Here is a 15838-nt window from a genome sequence, read left to right as displayed (position 1 = left end):
TGTTGAAGCTTCACTGTGGTTTTGTCTGCAGTACAATGAAAACACAGCAGCTTCTCCTGTCTTCAGGAATGCATTTGGCGAGAATCCTGTTGCAGTTATCACACAATATAGGTGCTGAATGAATGGAATGTACCAGTACATTCATTCAGTAACTGCTGCATTAAATGGCAAGCTACAAATTGCACCCTAAACCTCAGAATGAGAGCGAGTACCTTCAATTGCTCATGTACAGAGCTGCATGCTGCCTGACAAAGTTATAATTGTTTTGTGTGCTATTGGGAGGGTCCTGTTCTCGCAACATTATAAATATTCTGGTTATAAAGAATCTGGGAGGTCATACAGGCTCCCTTGAGCTTTTGTTTAAATCCAGCATCTTGTTTCCCTGGAGGTTTGTTTAATGCAACAGTGAGCTTTTTTTTGTTTTTTGGAAAAGAAAAATCACTCTTAGGAAGTGTGTGCAGTTGGCAAAGCCATCATTGATCACAAGTCACTGGTCTTGAAGTGCTGCAAAGCATGTGCTGTTAGTTTCAGAGTATTGACTCAGCGATGGCAATAGATCGTCAGTTCAGGATGGTGCATTCCTTGGGGCACTTGTAGGTGACAGAACTCCCATGTTCCTGCTGCCCTTGTCTTTCGAGGCGATTAAGGTTGCCATTTGGAAGGTGTTGACAGAGCAGACTTGGCAAGTTGAATGTGGTTAGTCTGGCCACAGATGGTAGAGAGACAAGATGTTTTCAGGTGGAGGATGGGTTCCAGATTACAGAGGCAGCCTTGTCCTGAATTGTGAGTGCCTGCTGTGTTTTACAGTCCAACCTTACTCTACAGTTTCACAAATCATCTGTGCGTCACTGCAAAATGAGAATTGCATTAAGTATGGGAGTATATCTGGATCCTCTGTATCATGTCACAAGGTTTTACAATCAACTTGAATTTTGGGACGGCCATGTTGGGAATAGATTTGTGTTTTTTAACTGAGGGACACATTTTGTTTCATAAATTGACCTGAAATGCACAACCATAAAGGGACAGTAATATTAGTGTAGATGTTGGAATATAAGTTGAGTGTGAGAAACCACAGAAAAAAGTCTTCCAGAAACTGGGGACAGTTTATACTTAGTTTAAAGGTGAATAGTCAGTATGTTTGATTGCCATTTTGGACTGGGTGTGACATAAGCTCCTAGCAATCATTGCAACGTGGTTCCCAACACTTGCTGAGTCCCATGCGCCTGGTTCTAAAGCACTGGTAAGTAAAACATGCAATTGTGGGGTGAAAAGTTGTGGCTGAAAATTAGGTGAAAGGGTCAGCTTGTACTGAGTACATGATCCTTGGGGCAAGAAAAATGGGGTTGACATATATATATATTGTATCCCCATGATTTAAAGTACTCTATATATTTATGTTTAACAGTGAGCAGGAGAAACCCTGCTGTTGCAAAACATGTAAAGCAGGATATACCATGAAATGGCTTGTAGAGAGATTTGAGAGTAAAAGCCTATTAGCAACAAGCAATAAAATCACTTCAGTGAGGGAGGAGGATGTTCTTAGTTAGAAAATAAAAATTTCCCCGAGTGTGAATCACTCTGACGAGTCGCTGAAGTTGGATTTAACTGGAAAATAAAAACTGAAAGAACTGTGGATGCTGTAAATCAGAAACAAAAATAGATGTTGCTGGAGGAGGAGTTTGAAAGGGGGACAGAATAGGACTGGAACAAAGAATGTTCCACATATCCTACAAAGAGACAGGCATAACTGGGGACCCAGTTTTTTTCTCCGATATATCGATGATATCATCTGTGCTGCTTCTATCTCTCGTCTGGAACTGGAAAAGTTCATTGATTTTGCTTCCAATTTCCACCCGCTCTCACTTTAGCCTGACTCCTCCCTTCCCTTCCTCACCATCTCTGTTTCATATCTGGGGATAGACTAGCCACTAATATTCACTATTATAAACCCAATGACACCCACAGCTACCTGAGCTATCCATCCTCACGCCCTGTTTCCTGCAAATACTCGATTTCATTCCCCCAGTTCCTCCATCTCCACGTGTGTTCCGATGAGATCAACCTCAACAAGGAGCCTCTGAAATATTCACTTTCCTCAACCGAGGATTCCCCAGCACTGTTGTTGACAGGGCCCTTAACCGGGTCTGACCCATCTCCCGCACTTCTGCCCTCATCCCCTCTCTTTCTTCTAGCAACAGCAATATGATTGTTTTTGTGCTTAACTACCATCCCATCAGCATCCACATCCAGAGGATCGTTAGCCACTTTTTCTGTCACCATCAGTGAGATGCCACCACCAGACACATTTCCCTCCCCTCCCTTGTTCGCCTTCCATAGGTACCATTCCCTCCAGGACGCCTTGGTCTATAGCAACCTCCCCTGCAACAGGCAAAGATGTAACACCTGTCCATTTCCGTCCTCCATCCCCAGTATCTCAGGGTCCAAACATACCTTCCAGGTGAAGCAGCACCTCACCTGCACTTCTCCAACCACAAGGGATGAACTCGGATTTCACCAGTTTCCTCATTTCCCCTCCCCCCACCCTGTCTCAGTCAAATCCATCAAATTCAGCACTGCCTTCCTAACCTGAGATCTTCCCGACCTCTCCGCCCCCACCCCAGTCTGACCTATCACCCTCACCTTGACCTCTTTCCACCTATCACATTTCCGACGCCCCTCTCCCAAGTCCTTCCTCCCTACCTTTTATCTTAGCCTGCTGGACAAACTTTCCCCATTCCTGAAGAAGGGCTTATGCCCGAAACGTCGATTCTCCTGTTCCCTGGATGCTGCCTGACCTGCTGAGCTTTTCCAGCAACACATTTCCAGCTTCTCACAATCTAGTCTACTGCATTCACTACTCACAATGTGGTCTCCTCTACTTTGGGAAAATGAAGCATAGACTGGGGGATGACTGCTTTGCAGAATACCTACGTTCCACCCACAAAAGACCCTGAGCTTCCAGTTCCCATACGCCCCACTCATTTACCAACCTGGTTGAGATGTTAACCCAGATCAGCCTGGGGAATTGAATTTGGGAAACTCCTTGGTTTAAAAGACACACCAATCCCTGTGTGAGATTTTAAAATATTTGTTTGTTTGACATACTAAATATATTTTCTCTCTGGAAATTGGATGTGTGAGAAGTGCAGGAAAGTGCTGCATGTTTACTGTAATTGTGGAAAGTGTTACAACCTGTTGTGATTGAGGCTGTCTTATTTACTTCAGACATAGCATGCTACAGCTGGGTTGGTTAGGAGCACATTGTTGTGGGAATGTATAATTAGAAACATTAGTTAATTGTAAGCAGAATCTATTGTTCCACCTGAATGTGATTGTTGTGAAGGTCTCAGGGTGATTTGCTAAGTGACATGGGTGGGGCCTGTAATTACAGGGAAATGCTTGCTTTTCTGCCTACATTTTAATTTGCTGTCGAATTTTGTTAGCATATGCTTAGGATAACGAGCACAATTTTCATGTTCGGTTTACAAGAAAATAGAAGCACCAGAGAAGGTGCAAACATCTCCAGATGTGTAGCGTCACACCTACTAGGAGAGTCTAAACAGGCTGGAGTTCCTCTTCTCCAACAAGGAGAAAGCTGAGGGGTGATCCATTTGATATCTTTAAGGTTATGAAAGGGCTTGATAGGTTAAGCATATGATATTTCCACTTGCGGTAAAGATCAATACTGTTGCAGTTGATTGGTTTCATCCTCACTGTCTGCCACACCTCCAAAATGAAAAACCATCAACCTGTTTAGAATTGTTATTCCAGGTGAGACTTGAACCCAGGTCTTTAAGCTCAGAGGTAGAGCCACACCTCCCAGCTTTGTGCCATTGAAAGTTTTGAAACTTTGCTCTATTTCAATATCCAAGTCATTTGTTTACCTAAAAACATGTGGTTCTAGCAGTGACTCTTCAGAAACATCACCATCCTTCAGTCAAAACAAGCAACCATGTCCTGTTTTCTAACTTGTTTTTCTGTCTTTAAGCCAATCCTCTATTCAAGCTGATGCCCAACTCTCTTATCAGTGACTCTCCATTTATTAACGAGTCTTTAAGTATTTGTAGGGGTTTTGTGGATCAACGCATTTACTGTGTAGTAGAGGAAAACCTTTTTTGTTTTTGAAGTCTATTTTGCCCTTGTTTTTCCAAATGACTGTTTCAGCCCTGTTCCTCCAAGTGTGAAACACTATCATAAACATCCCTATTTTTCCACCAAAATTTATTTAATAAGAAATCTAGCATTTTCCAGATAAATGTTGTTTGTGTTATTGAAAATCTTGGTCTTGACAAAGATTTGGCACGTTTTGTACTTTGCCAAAAGCATTTAAATTCTGGAATGCATCTCAAGGTTTCTCTTGCTGCACACTGAATCTGGTTGAACACCAGCTTGTTTACACCATTTCCCCAAAGCCAGAGGATTCTGCCTGCTGGATTCACTTGGGAATTATAGGTAGTCCCCAGCACACTTAAAAATCTCTAGCATCACTGGCAAGGCAAGAGGTTTGTTCTTGAGGTTATGGCGATGGCCTAAATCTTGACTTGTTGTCATCCCTGTGCTGTAAGGATTCTCACAGTGCTGCTTCAGCAGGATGTTACAGGGCTTTGACCTAACGACACTGCAGGAACAGGGAGTACTGTCCAAGCAGGGTTGATGTGCATCACATGAAGACCATTCCTACATTTTCCTGCCATCTGGTCTTCAGTGGTGAATTTGGAAATCTCAATGTTTATACTGTAGCCTAATGGATATCAGTCATATTCTAAACCTCCTATCCAGAAATGCTCAGCAAAGTGGTAAATGCTGACAGTAGAGAGGCAAGCAAGCTTGCAGTGTAACTCAAGCCCTGACTCCTCAAAGTATGTCCACTATCTACAAGGCACTAGTTAGGGATCTGATGGAATATCCTTCCCAATGTGCTGACTACAGATGTGTCCAAGACAGTATCAGTGAGAGTGACCACTACACAGTCCTTATGGAGACAAAGTCCTGCCTTCACTTTGAGATTGCCTCCATTGTGTTGTGTGACACTATCACTCTGCTAAATAGTCGTGATGTGGAGGTGCCGGGGTTGGACTAGGGTGAACAAAGTTAAAAAATCTCACACTGCCAGGCTATAGTCCAAAAGGTTTAAGTGGAAGCACTAGGTTTTGGAGCGCTGCTCCTTCATCAGGTGGTTGTGAAACAAGACCATAAGACACAGAATTTATAGCAAAAGATTACAGTGTCACGCAAGTAAAATGCTATATTTAACAAACCTAGATGAAGTCTTTCATCTTTTAAAATGTGTTGCAGGTTTCTGTTCATTAATATGTAAATCCCAAACTACTTTTAAGTCACATTCTTGAGATAACTTAAGGTTTTATGAAAGAAAGGTGACGTCTCAGCTCAGACAGTGCATTAAAGGTGAGAGGTTAGAGTCTGTCTGTATCCCAATCTAGAATCATACTGGTTCTATTTCCAAAGTGGGAATTGCAAAATACTACATGGATTGACTGCCTACAGATTGTGTTTTTTGAGCAAGATAGAATGTATCTGCCGATATAATTCTGCAAATACAAGTTCACCCCATAGTCTTATTTGTGTGTGTACTCATGTAGGAGAGAGAGATGGTTGTGTGAATGAGTGTGCACATGTGTGTTTGCGTGTGCGCACAGGCTTGGTAGAGTGAGTGTGATGGTGTATAAGCCTGTGTGTTTGTGTGTATATATATAGAAGCACTGGACAACGAAGGATAGCCTATTGGTTGTACCCCTTGTCTGTCTCCTGAGGATGTCATTACAGTTTCTCGCTGTGGCACATTGGAACTGGTGATCAATGAGTTGAGTATTGTATCCCGTTCACATGAGGGCATCCTTGCGCACACTTAGGTACCCTTCATTGTCCAGTATTCCCTGGGAGCTGAGAAACTATGCCATGTTCTTCGCAGCCTGAAGCACATTATCGATGAGGATGATTACCTTGCCAAGACCTTCCCCACACCTCTACTTCTTGCCCTTAAACAACTGCCAAATCTTAAACAGATCATTGTTCACAACAAACTGCCCAGCCTTCAGGACAGCGTCAACCACAATACTGTACAACCTTGTCACGGCAACCACTGCAAGCCGTGTCAGAGTGGCGACATGGATACCACCATTACATGTGGGGACACTACTCACCATGTATGCAGTAAGTACTCATGTGACTCAGCCAATGTGGCCTATTTCATATGCTGCAGGCAAGGGTGCCCTGAGATATGGTACATTGGTGCGACCAAGCAGATGCTATGACAATGGATCAATAGACAGCGCACTATAATCGCCAGCTGGGGTGTTCCCTCCCAGTCAGGAAACGCTTCAGCTGTCAAGGGCATTTGGCCTCGGAACTTCAGGCGACCATCCTCCAAGGTTGACTTTGGGAGCAGGCAACAATGCAAAGTGGCCGAGCAGAGGCTATAGTGAAGCTGGTACCCATGGGGATGGCCTCAACCGAGACCTTAGGTTCATGTCACACTACAGGTGACCCAACTGCACTATAGACACACACACGCACTTGAGGCACATACACCCTCTCTCATATATATATATAAAAAATAAATACACACACCCCCCCAAACTTTACCAAGCCTGCACACGCGAAAACACAAACTCTCACATGCGCACCCACTCATGCACACATTCACATTCTCTGTGTGCTTCTCCTGCACACACATACACACCTATGTCGATGGGGTGAATTTGTATTTGCAGATGCATTCTTATTTGCTCAAAAAATGCACAACCTGCAGGAAATCAATCCATATAATATTTTGCACTTTCCACGTTGGAAATAGAACCAGTCTCACTCGACACTGGGATACAGACAGACTCTAACCTCACACCTTTAATACATTGTCTGAGTTGAGATATCACTTTTAAATATAAAACCTTGAGAATATGACTTGAGAATATAACCCATTCTAAAGGTGAAAGACTTAACAATAGTCTAGGTTTGTTAAATATATCATTTTACTTGGATGACACTGTAAACTTTTGTTATAAATTCTGTGTGTTATGGCCTTGCTTCACAACCATCTGAAGAAGGAGTGGCCTCTGAAGGCTAGTGCTTCCAATTAAACGTGTTGAATTATAACCTGGTGTTGTGTGATTTTTAACATTGTGCTAAATAGAGCAGACTTCAAACAGCTCTAGCAGCTCAACACTGGGCATTCATAAAGTGCTACCCTCTGCACCCTCACGACCTGGGATATGCCCCACACAACCATTACCATCAAGCCAGGGGATCAGACAGACTCTAATGGGGAGTGCAGGAGGCCACATCAGAAGCAATAACAAGCGTACCTAAAAATAAGGTGTCAACCTGATAAAGCTGCCAGAAAGGTCTACCTGCATGCCAGATAGCATGAGCAGGAAATGATAGACAGAGCAAAGTGATCTGAAAACTGATGGATCGGATCTATGCTTTGCAGTCCTGCCACATCCAGTTGTGAATTGTGGATGATTCCCATCTTTGATGATGGAAGAGCCCAATGCAACAGTGCAGAAGTTTAGGCTGAGGTATTCACAGTAATCTTCAGCCAGTGTGCCGAATGGATGATCCACCTCAATCTCCTCTAGTGGTCCCCAGCATCACAGCTGCCCGTTTTCAGCCAGTTCAATACACTCCATGTGAAATCAAGGAACGGTTGGAGGCACTGGATACTACAAAGGCTATGGGCCATCACAACATTCCATTAATAGGACTGAAGGCTTGTACTTAAGAACTTGCTGCTCCCCGAGCTTAGCTGTTCCAATACATGTGCTACACTGGCATCTACCTGACAATGGAAAATTGCCTAGGTCTGTCCAGGACAAATACAGCCCCCAGCCAATTTCTGCCCCATTGGTCTATCCTCAATTGCTAGTCATGTTCTGGAAGGTGTCATCAATAGCGCAGTCAAGCAGCATCTGCTCAGTGATGCCCAGTTTGGGTTCTGCCAGGGGCACTCAACTCCTGACCTCATTACAGCCTTGGTTTAAACATGGACAAATGCGCTGAACTCCAGAGGTAACATCAGAGTGATAGCCATTGATGTCAGTATTGTATTCGATGGATGTGGTATCAAGGAACCCTAACAAAACTGGAATTGGGGCAAACTCTTAGCTGGTTAGTCATACCTGGGTACATAAAAAGATGGTTGTGATTGTTGGAGGTCAGCTATCTCAACTCCAAGACATTTCTGCAGGAGTTCCTCAGTGTAGTGTCCTTGGTCTAACCATCTTCAATTGCTTCAGTAATGACCTTCCCTCCATCATTAGGTGAGAAGTTGGTGACTGTACAATGTTCAGCACCATTCGTGACTCCGATACTGAAGAAGTCAGTGTTCAAATGCAACAAGATCTGGACGGTATCCAGGTTTAGGCTGACAAGTGACCAAGTAACATTCGTGTTGCCAGTGTCAGGTAATGACCATCTCCAATTAGAGAAAATCTGACCACTACCCCATGACATTCAGTGGTGTTACTATCACTGAAACCGTTGTCAATAATCTGGGGCTTACCACTGATCAGAAATTCAATTAGACTGCCCATTATCAATATAGAGACTACAAGAACAGGTCACAGACCAGGACTTCTGCAGTGACTAACTCACCTCCTGACTTCCTAAAGCGTCTCCACCATCTATAAGGCACAAATCATGGTGTGATGGAATACTCCCCACTTTCCTGGATGAATGCGGCCCCAATAACACTCAAGAAGCTTGACACCAGTCAAGGCAAAGGATGCTATGGCCGAGTGGTATTATTGCTGGAATGTTAACCTAGGGACCCAGATAATATTCTGGGGACCTGGGTTCAAGTCCTGGTGCAGTATGTGGTAGAATTTGAATTCTGTAAATATCTGGAATTAAGAGTTTAACGATGACTGTGAACTGATTGTTGGGGGAAAAACCCATCTACTTCCTTCATGTTCCTTTAGAGAAGAAAGCTGTTGTCTTTACCTGGTCTGGCCTACATGTGACTCCAGATCCACAGTAATGTGGTTGACTCTTAACAATTAGGGATTGGTAATTGATGCTGCCTGAGCAACAATGCCCTTATCCTGTGAATGAATAAAGGAAAGCAGCCCATTTGATTGGCACCACATCCACAATCACTCAGTCCCTCTACCGCTGTGCTCAGTAGCAACAGTATGCACTATCTACAAGTTACATTGAAGAAAGTCACCAAAGATCCTTAGACAGCACCTTCTAAACCCACAAAGAGCTACGGATATTGGAAATCTGAAACATAAACAGAAATACTAGGAGAATCTCAGAAGAAAACTGGTCGACAGGTTCAAGTTCTAAATTGGGGAAAGGAGAATTTTGATGGAATTAGTCAGAAGCTTGCAGGGGTTGATTAGAGTAGTTTGTTTGCAGGCAAAGGGACCTTTGGCAGGTGGGAGGCCTTTAAAACCGAGCTAGCTAGAGTTCAAGGCCTATATGTTCCTGTGAGGGTGAATGGCAGATGAATGCAGATTTTTCCAGTTTCCTCATTTCCCCTCCCCCCACCTTATCTCAGTCCCAACCCTTGGAAACCAACCCAACCCGTGGCTGAACACTTTAACTCCCCCTCCCACTCCGCCAAGGACATGCAGGTCCTTGGCCTCCTCCATCGCCAGACCATGGCAACACGACGCCTGGAGGAAGAGCGCCTCATCTTCTGCCTAGGAACCCTCCAACCACAAGGGATGAATGCAGATTTCTCCAGCTTCCTCATTTCCCCTCCCCCCACCTTATCTCAGTCCTAACCCTCGGACTCAGCACTGCCTTCTTGACCTGCAATCTTCTTCCCGACCTCTCTGCCCCCACTCCCTCTCCGGCCTATCACCCTCACCTTAACCTCCTTCCACCTATCGCATTTCCAACGCCCCTCCCTACCTTTTATCTTAGCCTGCTTGGCACATTTTCCTCATTCCTGAAGAAGGGCTTATGCCCGAAACGTCGATTCTTCTGCTCCTTGGATGCTGCCTGACTTGCTGCGCTTTTCCAGCAACACAGTTTTCAGCTCTGATCTCCAGCATCTGCAGTCCTCCCTTTCTCCTAGTTGATTTTAACCTACTGCGAATCCTCTTGCAAGGATGCCTTCCTTGTAGAAGCTCACTTCCTCCCTCTACAAGGATTTCAGTGAGTCCCTCTCTCACTGCACCTCCCAGATCCCCTCCTCTGCCCTGAAGCTCTTCAGCCACGTCCTCAAACGGACTCGCTACCACAGCCACATCTCCTTCCTCAGCACCTGTCTACGGAACCGACTGACCCCGCATCGACTCCGGACTACATTCAGACCAACAAAATTTGGACCCAACCAGGACAACCAGTACCTACAACAAATCTGAAGCCTCCGCTCCATGCTTGCAGCCATGCGCTGCTACCTACATTCTCTACAGTCAGCCCCACTCCAGCCACTTCTGCCCCCGGAGTTGCCGTCGCCGCATCTACTTCTGTCCCCAGTGATGTCACTCACCTGCACAACCTGCCGCATGCATCTCCGCCCTCACGCCGATCTCTGCCCCCACGCCTAACCCTGCCCCAACGCCGATCTCCGCCCTCACGCCCAACTCTGCCCCCATGCCTAACCCCGCCCCCCCCACTCCCAGCTCCAGCCCCACACCAGGTCCTAGCTCCTAGCCCTGCCGTATTTTCACTATCCCTCCAGACCTCCCTCTCTCTGAGGATGAAAGATCAGTCCTCAGCAGAGGCCTCACCTTCATCTGCCTATGCTCCCGGATCAATGAGTTTGACACGCGGTGAGACATCGAGCATTTTTTCCGCCGCCTTCGCCTCTGCGCCTGCTTCTTCAACAAGGACTCTTGCCCACCCTCTGACGACCTCTTCTCCCACCTCCAACACACCCCATCCACCTGGACACACTGTGCTGGCCTCTTACCTGCCCTTGATCTCTTCATAGCCAACTGCCGCTGCGATATTAACCGCCTCAACCTGTCCACCCCTCTTACCCACTCCAACCTCTCACCCTCGCAACGTGCAGCCCTCCACTCCCTCCGCTCCAACCCCAACCTCGCTATCAAACCGGCAGACAAGGGAGGCACGGTGGTAGTTTGGCGCACCGACCTTTACACCGCTGAGGCTAAATGCCAGCTCGTGGACACCTCCTCCTACTGCCCCCTTGACCATGACCCCACCCCCCACCACCAAACCACCATCTTCCAGACTATCCATAACCTCATCACCTCAGGGGATCTCCCATCCACCGCCTCCAACCTCATAGTCCCACAACCCCGCACCTCCCGTTTCTACCTCCTGCCCAAAATCCACAAACCTGACTGCCCCGGCTGACCCATTGTCTCCGCCTGCTCCTGCCCCACCGAACTCATCTCCGCATACCTCGACACGGTCATGTCCCCCTTAGTCCAAGAACTCCCCACCTACGTTCGGGACACCACCCACGCCCTCCACCTCCTTCATGATTTTCGCTTCCCCAGCCCCCAACGCCTTATCTTCACCATGGACATCCAGTCCCTGTACACCTCCATCCCCCATCACGAAGGACTCAAAGCCCTCCACTTCTTCCTTTCCCACGGACCCAACCAGTACCCTTCCACTGACATCCTCCTTCGACTGACTGAACTGGTCCTCACTCTGAACAACTTCTCTTTCCAATCCTCCTACTTCCTCCAAAACAAAGGAGTAGCCATGGGCACCCGCATGGGCCCCAGCTATGCCTGCCTCTTCGTAGGATATGTGGAACAGTCCATCTTCCGCAGCTACACTGGCCCCACCCCCCACCTTTTCCTTCGCTACATCGATGACTGTATCAGCACTACCTCGTGCTCCCACGAGGAGGTTGAACAGTTCATCCACTTTACTAACACCTTCCACCCCGACCTCAAATTTACCTGGACCATCTCAGACTACTTCCTCCCCTTCCTAGACCTCTCCATTTCTATCTTGGGCGACCGACCGACTCCCACAGCTACCTAGATTACATCTCCTCCCACCCTGCCCCCTGTAAAAACGCTATCCCATATTCCCAATTCCTTTGCCTCTGCCGCATCTGCTCCCAGGAGGACCAATTCCAATACCGAACAACCCAGATGGCCTCCTTCTTCAAAGACCGCAAATTCCCCTCAGACGTGGTTGACGATGCTCTCCACTGCATCTCCTCCACTTCCTGCTCCTCGGCCCTTGAACCCCGCCCCTCCAAACGCCACCAGGACAGAACCCCACTGGTCCTCACCTACCACCCCATCAATCTCCAGATACATCGTATCATCCTTCGTCATTTCCGCCACCTCCAAACAGACCCCACCACCAAGGATATATTTCCCTCCCCTCCCCTATCAGCGTTCCGGAAAGACCACTCCCTCCGCGACTCCCTCATCAGGTCCACACCCCCCACCAACCCAACCTCCACTCCCGGCACCTTCCCCTGCAACCGCAGGAAATGCAAAACTTGTGCCCACACCTCCCCCCTCACTTCCCACCAAGGCCCCAAGGGATCCTTCCATATCTGTCACAAATTCACCTGCACCTCCACACACATCATTTACTGCATCCGCTGCACCCGATGTAGCCTCCTATACATTGGGGAGACAGGCCGCCTACTTGCGGAACGTTTCAGAGAACACCTCTGGGACACCTGCACCAACCAACCCAACCAGCTGTGGCTGAACACTTTAACTCCCCCTCCCACTCTGCCAAGGTCCTTGGCCTCCTCCATCGCCAGACCATGGTAACATGACGCCTGGAGGAAGAGCGCCTCATCTTCCGCCTAGGAACCCTCCAACCACAAGGGATGAATGCAGATTTCTCCAGCTTCCTCATTTCCCCTCCCCCCACCTTATCTCAGTCCCAACCCTCGAACTCAGCACTGCCTTCTTGACCTGCAATCTTCTTCCCGACCTCTCCGCCACTTCCCCCTCTCCGGCCTATCACCCTCACCTTAACCTCCTTCCACCTATCGCATTTCCAACGCCCCTCCCCCAAATCCCTCCTCCCTAACTTTTATCTTAGCCTGCTTGGCACATTTTCCTCATTCCTGAAGAAGGGCTTATGCCCGAAACGTCGATTCTACTGCTCTTTGGATGCTGCCTGACTGTTCCAGCAACACATTTTTCAGCTCTGATCTCCAGCATCTGCAGTCATCACTTTCTCCTAGGGTGAATGGCGAACATGGCAGGAATAGGGAACCCTAGATGACAAGAGATATTGAAGCTTTGACCAGGAAAAGGAGGCGTGGCTCAGGTATAGGCAGCAGGGGATCAAGGGGATCCCTGGAGGTATACAGGAGTTTACTGAAGAAGGAAATCAGGAGGATGAAAAGGTGTGGGGAGCACAAGACAGCCTTGGCCAAGAAGATTACTGTGAATCCAAAGAGGTACTTTAAGTATATTAAAGGAAAAAGAATAACTAGAGAGAGAATAGGACCCCCCCCAAGACCCAAAGTGGACATGTATGTGCAGAACAGTAGAAGATGAGTGAGGTTCTCAATGAATATTTCTCCTCTGTGTTTACCATGGAGAAAGATGGGAACTTGGGAAAGTTAGTGGTGATATCTTGGGGACAGTCATAGTATCATAGTAGAGGAGGTGTTGGATGTATTAGAATATATGAAGGTGGATAAATCTCCTGGTTCTGACCGGATATATCCAAGAAAACTGCAAGAGGCTAGAGAAGAAATTGCGGGGCCCTGGCTGATATTTTTGCATCATCATTAGCCACAGGTGAGGTCCTGGAAGACTAGAGAGTAGTGAATGTACCATTTTCCAAGAAGGGTTGCAAAGAAAAACCTAGACCAATAAACTTAACATCTGTGGTGGGTAAGTTACTGAAGGAGATTCTGAGGGATCAGGTATACATGCACTTGGAGAAGACAGGGTTTGTTTAGGAGCCGTCAGCATGGCTTTGTGAGTGGGAGATAATGCGTCACAAATTTGTTAGAGTTCTTTGATGAAGTGACCAGGAAGCTTGACCAGAGCAGGGCGGTAGACATAATCTATGTGGATTTCAGTAAGGCCTTTGATAAGGTTCCTCATGGTAGGCTGCTCTGCAAGGTTAGATCACATGGAACCCAGGATGAGCTGGCAAATTGGGTTCAAAATTGGCTTGATGGTAGGAGGCAGAGGGTAATAGTGAAAGGATGCTTGACGGACTGGAAGCTTGTGACTAGTGGATTGCCTCAGGGCTCGGGGCTGGGCCCATTGCTGTTTATTATCTGTATCAATGATTTGGATAAGAATGTACAAGGAGAAAGTGAGGACTGCAGGTGCTGGAGATCAGAGCTGAAAATGTGTTGCTGGAAAAGTGCAGCAGGTCAGGCAGCATCCAAGGAGCAAGAGAATCGGCGTTTCGGGCATAAGCCCTTCTTCAGGATTCCTGAAGAAGGGCTTATGCCCGAAACGTCGATCCTCATGAGAATGTACAAGGCAGGATTAGTAAGTTTGCTGATGAATGTCATGGACAGTGAGGAAGGTTCTCAAAAATTGCAGCAGGACCTTGATCAGCTGGGGAAGTGGCTTGAGAAATGGTAAATAGAGTTTAATATAGATAAGTGTGAGGTGTTGCATTTTGGAAAGTCAAATCAAGGTAAGGGTTTCATGGTGAATGGTAGGGCCTGATGCATGAGAGCACCACCCTCTGCAAGTTCCCCTCCGAGCTACTCATCATCCTGATTTGTAAATTTATCACCATTCCTTCACTGTCGCTGGATCAAAATCCTGGCATTCCCTCCCTCAGGGCATTGTGGGTCAACCCACAGCACATGGACTGCAGCGGTTCAAGAAGGCAGCTCACCCCCACTTTCTCGAGGGGAAATTATGAATGAATGAATAGCAAAACTCCTTTTCTGTCCACCTACATCTGGTTTCTAAAATGTCACTTGCTTTCATAAGCCATTAAATCAAAATTACTTTTCTCTGTGCTGGTTATGTTGATTATATTCAATGACACAGCCGCCCTGAACCAGAGCAGTAATTTCCAAATGATATGCCATGATCTATTGCAGGAAAGTGCCTCCCTGAATGTTGAATTCATTCTCCAATTGCAGCCTTCGGTCAGATAGCCTGAGGGTCTAGTACTTTCGGGAGGAATGATCATTTGGAGAAGCAGCTATTAATGATAGAAAGTGTCCCATTGGAAGATGTTGGGGAAGAGGACACTTAATTGAAAGGAATTGTCAGTGAGTTTTAGTGTTGTAGTGAAAATATTAGCAATTACTGGAAGCACTGCAGGTAGGAAATGTAATATTTTGTAAATTATGGTCAGTTCTGAAACATGTAGGCTATAAATAGAGTTCCGTTTTAAATTACTTGTGTCATTGCCTAGCAACCTTTTATGAATATTTAATAGTAATACTGATATGATAACTGCTTAGCCTTGCTGGAAGACATTGAAGAACTCAAAAGATTGTGAGAGGATTTATTTGTGCGCATTCATTGATTTTGAGAAGGAAGATTTGTTTTTGAATGATGAATTAGGGAAAGAGACTCCTTCACCAGAACTCAGCAGGGCATCATCATCTGCCTTTTGGAGAGTCATTATATTTGTTTTGTGTTCATCGAATGCGGACTTCTCCAGTGGAGCAACTGAGAACATCGAGATGGGAAGGAGAATGATGATGCCCATGTTTGGTGTCTCATAGTGAATACGGCAACAACTGGAGCAAGTCAGGAGGGAATAAGAAATTCTGATACCTCCAGGAACAGCCAAGCAAGTGGAAAGATGATCTTGCACCTGCTGAAAGGTTTGAACACGTACTGTCTTGGATACAGCAGTGAAAAGTAATCAGAAATGTTCTTGCCTTTAAAGTTACACCACAAAATTAATAGCTAATTTAAATATAAATACTGGAGACTGCGACTCAATTGTGAAGGAT

At 46.3% G+C, this 15838-nt stretch overlaps 1 protein-coding gene across 2 annotated transcripts in view; it reads left to right on the top strand.

The window, feature by feature from the left end:
• Positions 1-14361: 14361 nt before the first annotated feature.
• The window catches only part of pip5kl1 (phosphatidylinositol-4-phosphate 5-kinase-like 1), a 102085-nt gene continuing 100608 nt past the window's right edge, over positions 14362-15838 (top strand). The window contains exon 1 of one of the 2 annotated variants that reach the window (XM_087998228.1): positions 14362-15706. The gene's annotated coding sequence lies outside the window, so the exon portion shown is untranslated. Of the gene's footprint in view, positions 15744-15838 lie in introns of both variants that reach the window. The other variant, XM_087998227.1, reaches the window with a different exon arrangement.

The sequence above is a fragment of the Chiloscyllium plagiosum genome, unplaced genomic scaffold, assembly GCF_037043375.1.
Source record: "Chiloscyllium plagiosum isolate Xiang-an unplaced genomic scaffold, Cpla_swu_hap1 HiC_scaffold_21, whole genome shotgun sequence".
In the NCBI taxonomy this organism is placed as follows: Eukaryota; Metazoa; Chordata; class Chondrichthyes; order Orectolobiformes; family Hemiscylliidae; genus Chiloscyllium; species Chiloscyllium plagiosum.
This window is presented reverse-complemented; position numbering and strand designations above follow the sequence as displayed.